This window comes from Anser anser (genome assembly GCF_964211835.1).
Source record: "Anser anser genome assembly, chromosome: 3".
NCBI classification, from domain to species: Eukaryota; Metazoa; Chordata; class Aves; order Anseriformes; family Anatidae; genus Anser; species Anser anser.
In genome coordinates this window covers 117,368,521-117,382,725 of record NC_139722.1, presented here as the reverse complement: position 1 = coordinate 117,382,725, position 14,205 = coordinate 117,368,521, and the positions used below count along the sequence as shown (strand labels likewise).

General features: G+C 39.9%; 1 protein-coding gene across 6 annotated transcripts in view; it reads right to left on the bottom strand.

The window, feature by feature from the left end:
* Positions 1–14,205, bottom strand: part of LOC310896864 (uncharacterized protein) — an 84,408-nt gene that overhangs the window by 66,346 nt on the left and 3,857 nt on the right. For 2 of the 6 annotated variants that reach the window (XR_014581876.1, XR_014581877.1), the window contains exon 3: positions 8,755–14,043. The exons of 1 other annotated variant lie outside the window; for it this stretch is intronic. The gene's annotated coding sequence lies outside the window, so the exon portion shown is untranslated. Of the gene's footprint in view, positions 1–2,400; positions 2,452–7,272; positions 7,368–8,754; positions 14,044–14,205 lie in introns of those variants that run through there. 3 more of the 6 variants (XM_083829749.1, XM_083829755.1, XM_083829753.1) reach the window with 3 other exon arrangements.

The window sequence follows — 14,205 nt, the reverse complement described above, 5'->3', positions numbered from 1 at the left end:
TTACAAGAAAACAAAAAACAGTTAAGTTCTTCAGTATTCTGCTATAACCACAAACTTGTTTGGCTGAATCAATATGTGAAATGATTTTCTACCTCCCTATTTCCTCTAACCTTTAGGTTAACAATTTTAAACAAAGCAAGAATGGAAAAAATTAACAGGTAAAAAGGGTACATGTATTTCATGTACATTGGCCTACAAACCTTTATTTATTTATTTATTTATTTAAGTTGCATTCTGACATGAAACTTGAAACTAAGATTCAGAATCCCAAATCCTTTTCCATCTAGGATCTGGAACATCAGAGCTCTAGGTTTAAGGCTAACTGCTGTTAGGTGACACCTAGTTAAAAATCACACTACTGCTAGTATGTATTTTACTTAATAGGTAGAGTAAAAAAGAATCATACTAAAGATCCTATGAGTACACAAGTTTTTAACCTCATTACAAGCCTAGTTGAAATGGTTAAAGGCACACCCGGTTTGCATCTGTACAACATTGTCACACTGTGTTAATCTAGGCTTTCATCCTGATCCAGACAGTTCACTGGAACACTTACAGGAGAACACATGCTTCTAATTACCAATTTTCTCTGTGCAGACATATCTTAAGACCTGCATTTCCCAAATTATTGAAATCTAATTCCCTGGTAAGAAAACTTACGCAGCCATCTTTCCCACAGTACCATAAGGCAAGATGAAGTTGTAAGAGGACTGTCATAACCATGTACAAATTCGCCGTTGGTACCTCCTAGCACCTTCTTCACACACATCACATTGGGAAGTGATTGCAGTTATTTTGACAAAATGTCTTCTTACAGGGAGCAGCAAAATAACGTTTTGACATTGAAGGTGCCATTGACATCACCCTTAGAAGCCTGGTAACCTCTGTCACAAAAGGATTGTGTCTTGTTACAGCATTGTTAACCATGCACAGCACAAGGTTCACACAGCATCTGCTTCTTGCTAATTCGTTCTTTGAAGAGGAACTTGTCTTGCCCACAGATAATCCAAAGCTAATGACGAGCTTTTGATTTCCAAAGTTTCTGAAAGTTTGCATCTTTTCCTTCTTGTAGATATGTATCTAGTGTTTAGATATTACCACGGACAGTAGAGGAGTCTTGTCTACCACGTAATTGTGTACTGACTGGGCCACTGAAACCCTCTACTTACTACTCATGTAGATCAGGAAATTGTCAAGTCTCAGACCCACAATGCTCCCTTTTGCTTTGAGGTTGGATGATTTTACTCTTTCCTTTTTATTCTGGGATGACAAGTTTCTGATTCTATCCTCCCTACATAATAAATCACTTAATTGTTCATAGATGCTTAGAGCTTGCAGGAATGTTTTCTTCCACTAAACCTGTCCGGAGGATTCTCACAAGCGAAAGTTTTCTATGGACAGGAATACTCCTAATTTTAGTCTAACTTTTCACTTTAGAGGAGAAAAGGGAAGTCACAGAGGAACAGGATCAAAGACTAAGTTTAGTCACAGGTATGAAAGAAGAAAGTATTTTAAAAGTATAGATTGCCAAAGGCTGAATATTAATTTATTATAGTCTGAAAAAGAGAGATCAGTGAAAATACAGTAAAGCACACAAGAAAGTCTCTAAATCAAAGAGTTCCATATGAAAACCTGAAAAAATATAACATTTTAATGAATTGGATCAGAATTACTTACACATTAATCACACATTAATCATTTACAGCTGATAGATTAAGGAAGCTGCACCTTTGTCTTCAAAAAATTTGAGAAGAATATTATAGTTTATTTCAGCACCGACTTAATGCCTTAAAATAGAAAGTTGTAGTTTCCTATTTTTTTAAAATATCCTATCTCCAAGAAAACCCTAAGAAGTGATCTATTTTCTACTCCTTTCTTACCCCCCCCCCCCCCCCAGATATGTAATTAGTTGATTGATTTGCACAATGAACAAGCTAAAGATATATGTTTTGGCATTAAAGTCCTGTGTTCGTCACTTGGGACACATTTTAATTTCACAGGCTGTCCAATGTAAAAGCTAGGAAAGTGTCCTAACAGAAGGATAGCCAAGCTGTTGAGGGGGACAAGTTTCTTTTTCTTTCCCTTTGTCTTCCTACCTTTGGGCATCAACGCTATTCACATGAACATGGCAAGCAAGGTGTAGCTTGAAAAGGAATTCCATTATCAGCAAAAACACCGCAAACATTACAGCTTGAAAAGATTGCAGAGGCAGAATTTCTCCCTTGTAATATACTTCCCAGTGTTATTTGGCTCTATCTCAAAACCTATTTTTCATGAGTCTGTACATACTGTGAAAAAATGTAATTTTTTTAGTTTAATGACTAACCCTTATTTACAGTTATTTAAATTACATGCTTATCTTAAAACCTTCATCAATAGTGTTTATTGGTATGTTCCCACCTGTTTTTCTCTCAGCCGTGTTACTGATTTCATTCCTCTGTTCTTTTCTTCCTAAGAAAGAAGTAATTAACATATATTTTCTGAAATTGTGTCCATCTGTTTGCAACATACCAATAAAGATATACTCAAGCCTACCTACAACATTCCATGAGTGGTCTCATCAAAATTATATTAAGAAGGCCATTCCCTTGCTACTGTTCAAAACAATCCCCACAGATATGGCATAGTTATATTGTCGTTTTCGTCACCCAGTCACTGAACAAAGACATCTAATCTGCTCCCCATTTGCTCCCTTAGCTATTACTGTCTTCCAAGTTTTCCCTTGTATTGAACTGATATCAGTTTGTATTTTTCCTCTCTACTCAGTTATGTTCAATTCCCTGTTTCCAAGGTTTTTGGATTTTGTTATTTCTTACTACAGCTTATAAAACATTCTAACTTAATCTTATCTGTAAACGCTGTTAATACTCTTTTTACAACCCCTCTGAAATCATTGATCTGGGATTGAGAGAGGGAGTTAAGAGAATCTTAGTAGATAGGATGCTGATTAACGAATACCTAGGTTGTTGTATTGAACTAGTAGGTGTTGCTTAATGTCTTTGCTTACTACTGTGCAAATTAACTGAAACAAGAAGTCTTGGGGCCCCTCACAAAGGATGGTTCCTGACAAAAACAGGGAACCTGTCTCAAGAACCGGCTGAGGCCGACCCTGTGGTTTGGACAAGAGCCAAGGAGCAGCTGAGTCTGCACAAAGGCAGGAAGTCAACTTGTGGTGATGAAGAAGAGTCATCAGCCTTCATCCCCATGACCCCTGGCGACCACCACTGGGAGACACTGCACAAACGTGGATGGGAGGAGCTTATGGAAATGACTTCTTGAAACTAATTTTAATACGAAGTGGGGATAGGTTATGCATACGTATAGGCGCATTGGGAAACTTCATGCACACTTAACTCTTTACTGCATATAACCAAGGCAAGTTGCCACGTTGGGGTGCGCACGACTTTGGTGGGACTGCCCCCCCATGCTGCCCAGCGCTGAATAAACATACCTACTTTACATCTTACTGATTGTGGAGTCCGTTTTCCACACATCAAGATGTTCATCAAGACAGATGAATTGTTTTCTTCCATACAAGAATAAATTAAAGTGCAAAACTAGTTTGGCCAAATTTGGACTGGGAAGGTAAAGAGCCAAAAGTAATTGAAGAATAAGTTACATACATTAGAATCTCTACCAAAAGAAAAAAAAATAGAACAATTAAAACAACAGCAGATGCTCAATGAGAAGAGGAATGCTTAGGTGGGGATTAGTTCTGCCATTTCTAGAATGATGAAGTAAGCTTGTAAGGCCAGACCAAGTTCTCTACATTCAATAATTAGCCCATCATATTTTCTGGTCCCATTCCAACAGAAAATCATAAAACTAAGCTGACAGCTGCATGAGAAAGTGTGAACTATGAGGCCACCCAACATCTTTCCCTGCTTTCAGAAGAAAGTCTTCACAAAGGACATTGAGTTGTCAGGCAAGAACTCGGCAGAAATCCTACCCCCCCAGCTTCTGAATAGGTTTGGGAAAGGACCTTTACTGAAGAATGAGGTAGAGGCTGAAGCTGTTTATAGTGACACTGGTGACATTAACAGATTGCTTGTTGTGCATTCCCCAGACATCCCTGGAAATTTATAGCTGGCAATTTCCTCTGAATGCCTCATTCCCTTCATTTCACCATTACACAACACCTGCCTTTGCTTTTCCTTTCCCTTACTTCCCTTAGCTGCCTCTTTCTCCCCTCCCTGCTCTGCTTATTAATCCTACATCGAGTTAGTGTCATGACCTCTTTACAGGGTGATGGTTTTTCTCCGACTTGCACGACATTATCTGCTTTTAGAACCTCACCTTTCTGTGGTACACACCACCTAATGCTAGTGTACTACATTAGAAAATAGTCCTGCTTCTGACAAACCTCGAGAGACCAAAAGTAAGCATTGTTCAAGAAGCTCTTCTGCTAAAACTGCTTATGACAAACTACTGAACTGATAGAGAAAATTTATGGGAAGAGTGTTCAGAAACCCCAAAACTATCAGAAGTAAAAACAAACAAACAAACAAACAAAAACACTTGCATTTGAGATAACAGGAAGGAAGAGTGCTACATAGCTTTCCAGCTTGAAGGTGAAAGCTAGTAAGCACTTCTTGCTAATCCACATCATCTTTATTTCGTGACAAAATCAGAACAGTGGCCCATCCCTTCACCCATGAACAGCATATGCAGGGATTAGGAAAACATTCAAAATATTCTTGCTGCCACAAATTGTGGGGCCTTTGTGAAGAACAAATAGACTAAACTATTCACTTAATTCTGCCTACACCATTCCTACCTACACCATGTTTGTAGCTGGTTTTCATGGAAAGTTGAGATCTCCTCATAAAAGGTAGGAAAGTAGATCCTTCAAAGTCTCTAAAGACATGGGTGTTAGGTATTACACAGGACTAATTTACATTCACTTCAGTTTTCCTTTGGCAAAGGAAAACTAAAACTAAATACTCCCACTTCCCAACTTCACTCTCACTGTATTATACATTTCTTCCTCTGCCCAGGGGTTAGTATCAGTGATAGTGGCATACATTCACAAACACGTGAAAAATCAACTCACAGCACCCAGGTTCAAGATCAAGTAGCAGAGATTTGATTCTTTGGGAAAGATAAATATATTAAACCTGTAAACACTCCTCCAATGAGGTTCCATCATATAATACGTGCTAGTGGGGTACAACATAACTAATCACTTCAACATCTATTTCTTTCAGAGGCCACAAAAGATTTCTGACAGCATTTATTAAAATCAAAATTAGTGTTGTGAATTGAAGAAAATCATCCGACCATATCAGGAGTTAAACTATGTTCAAAGACCAGAAATAAGCAACATTTTCACATACAAAAATATTAGTGAAAGTTATATACACCAACACAGAACTTAAAGTTCTCTCAAATCACTCAGACTGGAAGGGACCTTAGGACATCTCTGCTCAAGCATCCAACCTCCTGCTCAAGCCACAACACATGCTGAATTCAGACCAAGCAGCTCGCAGCTTTGTTATGCTTATTTTTACAGTGCAGTGTAGTTCCCCCATCTCCAGTAGGAACCTCCCACTTGCATTTATGCTTGTTGCCTCTTGTTCTTCAGCCATGCATCTCAAAGAACTTGGCTCGCCCTTTCCTGTAAAATTATTCTGGGCACTGGGGGGCTTCCTATAGGTGTCCCCTCAGCCATATCTTTCCCAGAAAGAAGCAGTCCAGCTCCCTCAACCTCTCCCCCTTCTTATTGCCTGGCCTCTGAAGAGCTCCCATGGCGTTTTCAACGTTTCTTGTACTGAAGGACCAAAAACCAGGCATTGTGCTCCAGATGCAGCCTAACAAGAGCCAAGCTGAAAGGAATAATCACTTCACTTCATCTACTGGCTACACTCCTGTTGATACAGCCCAATACAGTTAGCTTTTATCACTACCAGGGCACATTGCTGACCTGAAACCTGACCAAGTTTTCCTGTTGATTTCAGCAAGGCCTAAATTCCAGACTGAACATATAATAAAGGAGACAACAGACAGGGAACAGTGGCAACAAAACACCAGGCATAAGCTTACAATAACGAGCAATGGTATGTGTATTAGAAAGAAGTCGAGATCAAGATACATTTATCCTGCTAAAAGACCTGTTTTTTGTATGACTGCACTCAGTTTCTGAACCACCCTTTACCAAGCTTCTTACAGAAGAGAGGAGACAAGTATTCTGTCTTCTCATACTACAGCTTGTTAGTAACAGCCACAGCTTGCATTAAGATACGAGGGCTGTTTCCACCAAAAAGTTTGAGTTATTTGAAATAAGCCAGTGATAACTGCTTCCTACTACAGGATAGCTAGGAACTACCTCCCTGCTCAAGCACAGGATATAGCTTACAAACTTGCCAAACTAAGGCCTGGTTTACTGTTATGATTTTTAAAGAACATATTTCATTCTGTGATGTTACAGATGCAAGCGTGAAAAGCTGCATTTAACCTTCCATCTGAAATAGCTAATTTAAAGAGAAATAGTGAACATTCAGTTTAACAAACAAATCTCAAGGATTTGAACTCTTCTCCTGCATAAAAATACAAACAAAAGAAAACAGAAAAGGGAACCTTCTGCACAAGCCAAAAGAGTTAACAAAATATCTGACTTCCTGGGCTCTGACATCAGTTTGTTTTGAACACCAGGGCTAGCTAGAACATCAAAACATACATAGACATACTGTTTATTCTAAGTGCTAGAATTACAACCCTGTTTTTAACCCATCAGCAACTTGCTACATCTATCCATTCTGTGTTTGAATTGCTTACAAATTCAATCCAACCAGTAGCAATGCTATCCTCATTCATAAGTCACACTGCCAAAACTACAGATTTATTTATTACTAGACAAGTCAAGCCACGACACTAAGGTAAACAAGGCGATATAAAGCATTACTTGCTAACATCATGACAGATGTCACAGGATGCAATTACTTTTATGTGTGATTAAAAATGTGAGCGTCCATATTCCAACTATTCAAGTTCTTAAACACTTCAAAAACTCCCCTCCCCTCATAAAAAAGATATGATTTATGAATCATATGCAGTAAAAATTAAGCTCTCTGCTGTAATTGCTTTAAGACAACTATTATTTGTAAGAAAGCCTCAGAGTTCCATTTATGAAGGGCAGAGTAATTCAGAATTTATGAACTTGACTACAGAAGCAACATCTATCTGTGGGTAACAAAGCTTCCACAAACACCTTCTTGAATTAAGGCGAGTTAAACACAACTTTCAGTCACACCTCCTCCTGCCCCTCCATCTGACCTGTGACTATCCTGATGGCATGGCAATTTCTTCAGAAATATATCACACAGGACCTAATCTGGGAACGTATGGTCTTGCATCTCCTCAGCTTCTGCCTGAAAAACACATATTTGGATAACAGTGTTGTTTACCTGGTCTTCCCAGAATTATATATAAAAACACAACACAAATCCACAAAATGAAGACCAAGGAATAAGAACCCCCACAGCACTTTTGGAACCCATAGGGCAGTTGAGAATCATAGTTATGACTAGAATATAAAGTAGTTGTAATTACAATTTTCTTACTGCTAGAAATCTTTTGGTAATCACTACAGGAACAACCTTAGTGTTAAATTTCACAGAAGGAATGGGTTAAAGTGATAGGAAAAAACAGTTCTTGCACACAGCCCACCAGTTTCATGGCTGAACACATACAATATGTAAAGGTGGAAAGCTAACAAGAAGACTTCAGAAAAAGCAGCATAAAGTTCCTTTTTGTAATTTATCAGCAACAGCACAGTCCATAACTGTCGAGCTCCTTTCTGCTAAGATACGTACTTCACACCACCAGTAATTTAGCAGTGATCTTTATTTACATCATTTGAGATTTTCTGCATGATCTTGCCCTATGTCCTACATTATTACTATTAGGGAAGGCAACTATACTGAAGGTAGTTTTCCTGTATTAAGATGAGCTTGGTGTTGCTAGGCTAAGCATTGTTTTAATGACTTGGTTTTGACAAGCTTTCTCTTTGGTGATTCTCTACCAGTGAGGAAGTGCCTGTTCAAATTGGAAACATAACACATCATTGCTCAATATTGAGTATTAATCATGTGAAATGCCTTCCTTTTTTGGACTGTGATCTCAAAAGCTGCCTCAGCTAAAGAAACGAGTGCACTGGGGAACAAATAACCTACTGAGAAGGTATAATTCTTAAATTCAGTTCTGAACTATTCCACATACTTCACAATTTCATAATCTCACATGGCATTGCAGAGCTAGTAGATTAGTTCATTTAACATAACAGAATAAGCTCCCAGCATGAATATATATAAACCTATTAACAGACCCTTAGTTGAAAGGGTTAGCTCCCACATAAACCTACCAGCTCCTTAAACTCCTTTCTAGAAGTTAATTGATTTTTAAAGAAGCATGAAGCTTTATTTGAAGGCAAACTTTAACATACTGGCAGCAAGCGCTCAAAACATTATATATGCTGTCATCTATAATTCAAGGAAAGTTAAGTAAATTGTAGAGATTTTTTTAAGTCACCGGTGTTCTCTGATAAAACTTCAGCATTCACATAGAAAAAAAATCAGAAAAAAGGTTTATTAAGCTAGTGCTGTAATTATCCATTCACTTAACAAATATTGAAATGTTTTTGCCAATGACAACAGTTTTAGAATAATAAAGTAGGAAAAAATTAAAGATTTATGTAACTTGAAGTAATGAATTTAGTGTTACTGAATTCTTCATTTTATGTCTGCACGAATTACTCTACAAGACAGACATTTTGTGGACAAGTGGTCCCACAGGAAGCCACCTTCTCTGTTATTATCCTCAGCATGCTATGGCCAAGCATTTCTTTCTATACTCCTTTCCATTCTGCTATTTTTTTATTATTTTTATTTTTTATAAAGCCATGGAGAACTTATCGTAGCAGGTTCAACCACAAGCTTCTTAGAGCCTGTAGACAAAAAACAAACAGTAATTGAGAGGCTTATATTTCACATGCTAGGAGCTCAGGCTATTAGGGCAGACCACCTGAAACCATAACTGATACAGAACACATACATGTTGACAAAAGGACACAGACCCTTCTATGTCTCTCCATTTTCCAATTCAATTTTGTAACTCCTATTTTAATAACTCAGTGAGGAATCAAAGGGCTTATTTTCATTGAGCTAATTTATTAACTTCTATGAGTGCCATTTTATTTTACAGGTTGCAATAATCTATTATGTAAGAGTGTAGTTTAGCAAACAACACTAGTAGCAAAAATTAACACCTATATACCCCATTTAATACTCTGGGGCAGTTAGTCTCCAAGACTGCTAAAGAAAACATACACCTTTCCAAAAAAAAACCAAACTAGTACTCCCAAATCTCTACTGTGGTTCCACTTTGGAGAAAAAATAAGCACAGAAAAAAAAGAGCAAAAGCAAAAGGTACCAGCACAGTTTCTCAAGACAACTGCAAGATTAGTTTTTCAGTTCAGGAAAAAAAAATGAGGATGACTTTAGAAGACTTTTTGTGAGCAAAATTCAGCATTTCTAAGAGGATAGACTTCCTTGTGAAGTCTCAAGCTGAACACACAGAAGAAAGTACAAATCACTTTAAAAAACCTGTGCAAATGAACTTAAGCATAAACTTTCCCTGCCTTCCAACTGGCCATAGCTCTGGTGAATAACATCTCAGAGTGCTATGTAGGAAGTTTCCTTTAGTTTCTACCAAGAGAATATGGTATCCTACAAACTGAAAGTACATCTATAAACAGTTCCACTGACAGTATATTGGTGTCCCAGGACTATCATCAAAAGGAAAGCTTTACTTTAGACTAGGTGGTAAGAAATGCAATGCTTTTTCCTAGGATAAATATTTCACAATTATCCTCCCCCCAGAAATTAGACCTTTTTGTAAGAACTCTAGAACCCTCCAGATAAGGTTTTGAAACATGTATGCAGATACCAAGTACTTTCACTGAATGCACGTTGTAATACAGCACATTTGTTTGTACAACAGAACTCACACGAGGCTGTTTTTTGATACTAAAGGTGCTAAGTTCATTCCTGCACTCCTTTTGGTAACAGCAAGATGTGCAACCACAGCTGCTGAACCTGCATTACCCCTGAGAACCCAGTCTGTGCCCTAAGATCACCCCATTCATTCCCCACATGTGGCAGAAGAGTGCTCCTTGTTCAGTTAAACCCTTCTCTCTCCTCTGCACCAGGCAGCCGTGCCCAAAGCAGGCTGTGGGGCGCAGAGATGCCGCAGAGAGCCGGACACCCCCAGATACATGGCCTGATGGTGGGGATGAAACCCCCTTCATCCTCCAGAGGCCTTACGGCAGGATAGGGGCCAGCCAGGGGGTGCCTGAGGCAGCACCCTATGCCCTCAGAGCCCAGCCTGTCCCCTGCCGCCAGCCTGGGCCCACCTCCCTCGGAGGGGCTCCCTCTGACGTGCGGAAAACAGACTCCACAACCAGTGAGATTGTAAAGCATATATGTTTATTCAGCGCTGGGCAGCACAGGGGGCAGTCCCACCAAACTCATGCGCACCCCAACGTAGCAACTTGCCTTGGTTATATGCAGTAAAGAGTTACGCATGCATGAAGTTTCCCAATACGCCTATACGTATGCATAACCAATCCCCGCTTCGCATTAAAATTAGTTTCAAGAAGTCATTTCCATAAGCTCCACCCATCCGCGTTTGTGCAGTGTCTCCCAGTGGTAGTCACGGGGGGGTCGTAGGGATGAAGGCTGATGACTCTTCTTCATCACCTCCTGCCTTTGTGCAGACTCAGCTGCTCCTTGGCTCTTGTCCAAACCACAGGGTTGGTCTCAGCCGGTTCTTGAGACAGGTTCCCCGTTTTTGTCAGGAACTATCCTTTGTGAGGGGCCCCAAGACTTCGTGTTTCAGTTAATTTGCACAATAGTTAGCAAAGACATTAAGCAACACCTACTAGTTCAATACAACAATCTAGGTATTCGTTAATCAGCATACTATCTACTAAGATTCTCCTAACTCTTTCTCTCAGTACCCCCTTTTCTAAAAAGTTAGTAAATTCTTTTACTACCTCTAATCTTAACACAGTGTTTCCCTATCTAATATCCTTTCAAGATATTTGTTAGACTCAAGTTTCTGTCTTAGTTGGTTCTTTTTCCATTCACTGTAGAATCTCCTGTACTCTTAAAACACCGTAAGGTACATCGGATCACCATGCAAAGAACCATGGACAAAACTATGACCACGATTATTGTGATAAACAACTGCTTCAGCCATGTTAGGTTTGGCAACCAGGAATTCAATTTTCTACCAAGTCTGTAAATCCCCAGGATGTATCATCCTGGGCTACTGCATGCAAAATTTTATTCTTTTCCCAAATCTTCTCCAGGTCGGTCTCAATCTGTTTTCGTTTGTTTACATATGCATAGCAAGTTTGGTTTATGACTGTACATAATCCTCCCTCTTTGGCTAAAAGCATATCTAATCCCATCCTATTCTGAAGCACTACTTTGTGTAAGGAAGAAATTTCTTCCTGCAATGCCGAAAGAGCATCAGCTGTGGCATTTTCAATAATTTCCAACGTGGCTGAGATATTTACAATAGCTTTTTCTAATTCACTTACACCCAGGGACAGAATTAACCACCTTACAAAACCATGAAATCCCGTAGGCCTCATCATGAGAGGGTTATCCAGAGTGGTACGTGTTCGTCTCCATCAAGTTTGGACTATTCCTGGAGGTGGTCCAGTGAATATATCCCCTCGAGGACTGAAGTAGTCCCCTATACAATGACCCTTCCAATTTGAGGGCAAGCTTTTTCTAGCATGCCCATCTCCACATAACCAATAGAATCCTATTTGTAACTTGCAGGTTTGCGTGAGAGGATTGAGGCCTGAGTTCATATTATCTTTTTTATCGGCACATATTGTGACTTTTGCACCATAACCTCTAATTTTAGTAAGATTAAAAGCTCCTACATATTCTGCCATACTGCAGTTGTCGGGTTCCTGGGCTAAATGGCTAAGTGGACGTGTACCTACACATGGGGAACTATCATTTAAACATCTGGTGTATATATTAACATTCTCACATGGGAGTAGTTCAAATCTTTCCTCTAGATGTTTATGAGCATCATTGCCAAATGGACATGTTCCATTTTTTGGGTGCGCAAAGGTCAATGTCCAATCCATACTGGGTATACCCCGTACTGGGAATTCTAGGTTGCCTTTAGGCAGCAGCGTGCACGCCCAACAGTCAGAAAGGTTGAAACTATCACTCCACTGCCTGGGTGAGTTTCACATAGGTATTGTGCTCCCACTGTTCAGTTTCCTTTGTCAACGATACCATTAAGACCGTGAAAAATGTAACTTTCCTGGTTGCACCTGAGTAACCTTCCACGGGGTCTTGGGTGTCTTTTTTACTCTGGTGGTCTGCTCCTTGATTCTGTGAAAGAGGTATGGAGTACCTGGAATGGTCCTTCCCACTGTGGTTCCAAAGTCTTTTCAGCAAGAGACTTCACATACACATAATCTCCAGGTTGTATATTGTGCACTGGTCCATCCAGCCCTCTACCCCAAGTCCCATTGACGTGCTTTCCAATTTTGTTGAGCTGTTTACCTAATGCCACCATAAAGAAGGTCATAATTTCATCCCCAGCTTGCATGGATATTCCTCTCTGTATTCCGTAGGGTTGTCCGTATAAGATTTCAAAGTGGCTTAGTCTCTCCTTCGCCCTTGGTCTAGTTCATATATGTAAAAGAGCTAAAGGAAAAGACTGGAGGCCGGGCCAAATTTGCTTCTTGTTCCAATTTCACAATTTGCTGTTTGACTAAGTGGTTCATTTTTTCTACTTGGCCACTCGACTGAGGGCGATATGGGGTATGAAGTTGCCAGTCTATACCCAAATGGCGGCTAATTTATTGTACCATTTTTGAGATAAAGTGTGGTCCTCTGTCAGAGGATATAGCTGCTGTAATCCCAAAACATGGTATTATCTCTTGTAGTAATATTTTAGTTACCTCCTGAGCCTTGGCTGTTCTGGTTGGGAATGCTTCTGGCCATCCTCAAAAGGTGTCAGTTAATACCAATAAATATTGATACCCCCCTTTTCTTGGGAGTTCTGTGAAATCAATCTACCATTGTTGTCTGGGCCCATTACCTTTTCCAATTTGGACCATTTCTGGCTTGGGGGTATTCTTGGGATTAGTCTGGAGGCAAAGATCACATTGCTGAGTTACCTGTCTCACTGTAGTGTATAGATTTCTGGCCACAATTTCTCTGATTAGATGTTTATACAGGGCCTCTGCTCCCCAGTGCCTCTTCCTATATTATTCTCTACCAAATGCCATATTAGGCAGGAAAGAATAATTAGCTTTCCTTGTGGGGTGAGAGTCCACCCTTCTTCGTTATATGACCCTTCTAAATCTGAGATGAGTTTCTGACCCTCTTTAGTGTATTCTGGCGTACCTTCTAGGGAAATTCGTCCATCAGGGATCAAAGCCCCTTCTGTATTTACCTCAGTTTTAGCTACTTGTTTTGCCTCTCTGTCTGCCAGCTCACTTCCTCTTTCCAATTCTGAGCTCACTCTCTGGTGTGCCTTAATGTGCATAATCGCCACTTTCTCAGGGAGTTGGACTGCCTCTAACAGTTTCAGGACCTCTTCTGCATGCTTTATGTTTTTGCCCTGAGAGTTTAATAATCCTCTTTCCTTCCAGATTGCTCCTTGTGCACGTACGACCCTGAAGGCATACTTTGAGTCTGTATAGATGTTCACAGTTTTGCCTTGGGCAAATTCCAAGGCACGAGTCAGAGCAATTATTTCCGCCTTCTGTGCAGAAGTATTCATGGGCAGAGGCTTTGACTCCATTAGTTCTTGGCTGGTGGTGATGGCATATCCTGCATGCCTCCTTACCACTCAGAACATAGCTGCTTCCATCCGTAAACCAGTTCTCCCCATCTTCCATAGGACTGTCTCTCAGGTCCAGACGGCTTGCATATGTTGCTTCAATAGTCTCCAAGCAGTCATGATGCAGTGGTTCTCCTGTGTTTCCACTGAGGAAAGAAGCTGGGTTGACAATGTTAGTGACTACAATCTCCACATCATCCTGTTCTACCAGTATAGCCTGATATCTCAGGAATCTTTGAGAAGATAGCCTATGTCCACCTTTTGCTTCTAGTACTGTGGATACTGTGTGGGGCACTAGGACAGTCATTTTCTGACCCAGGG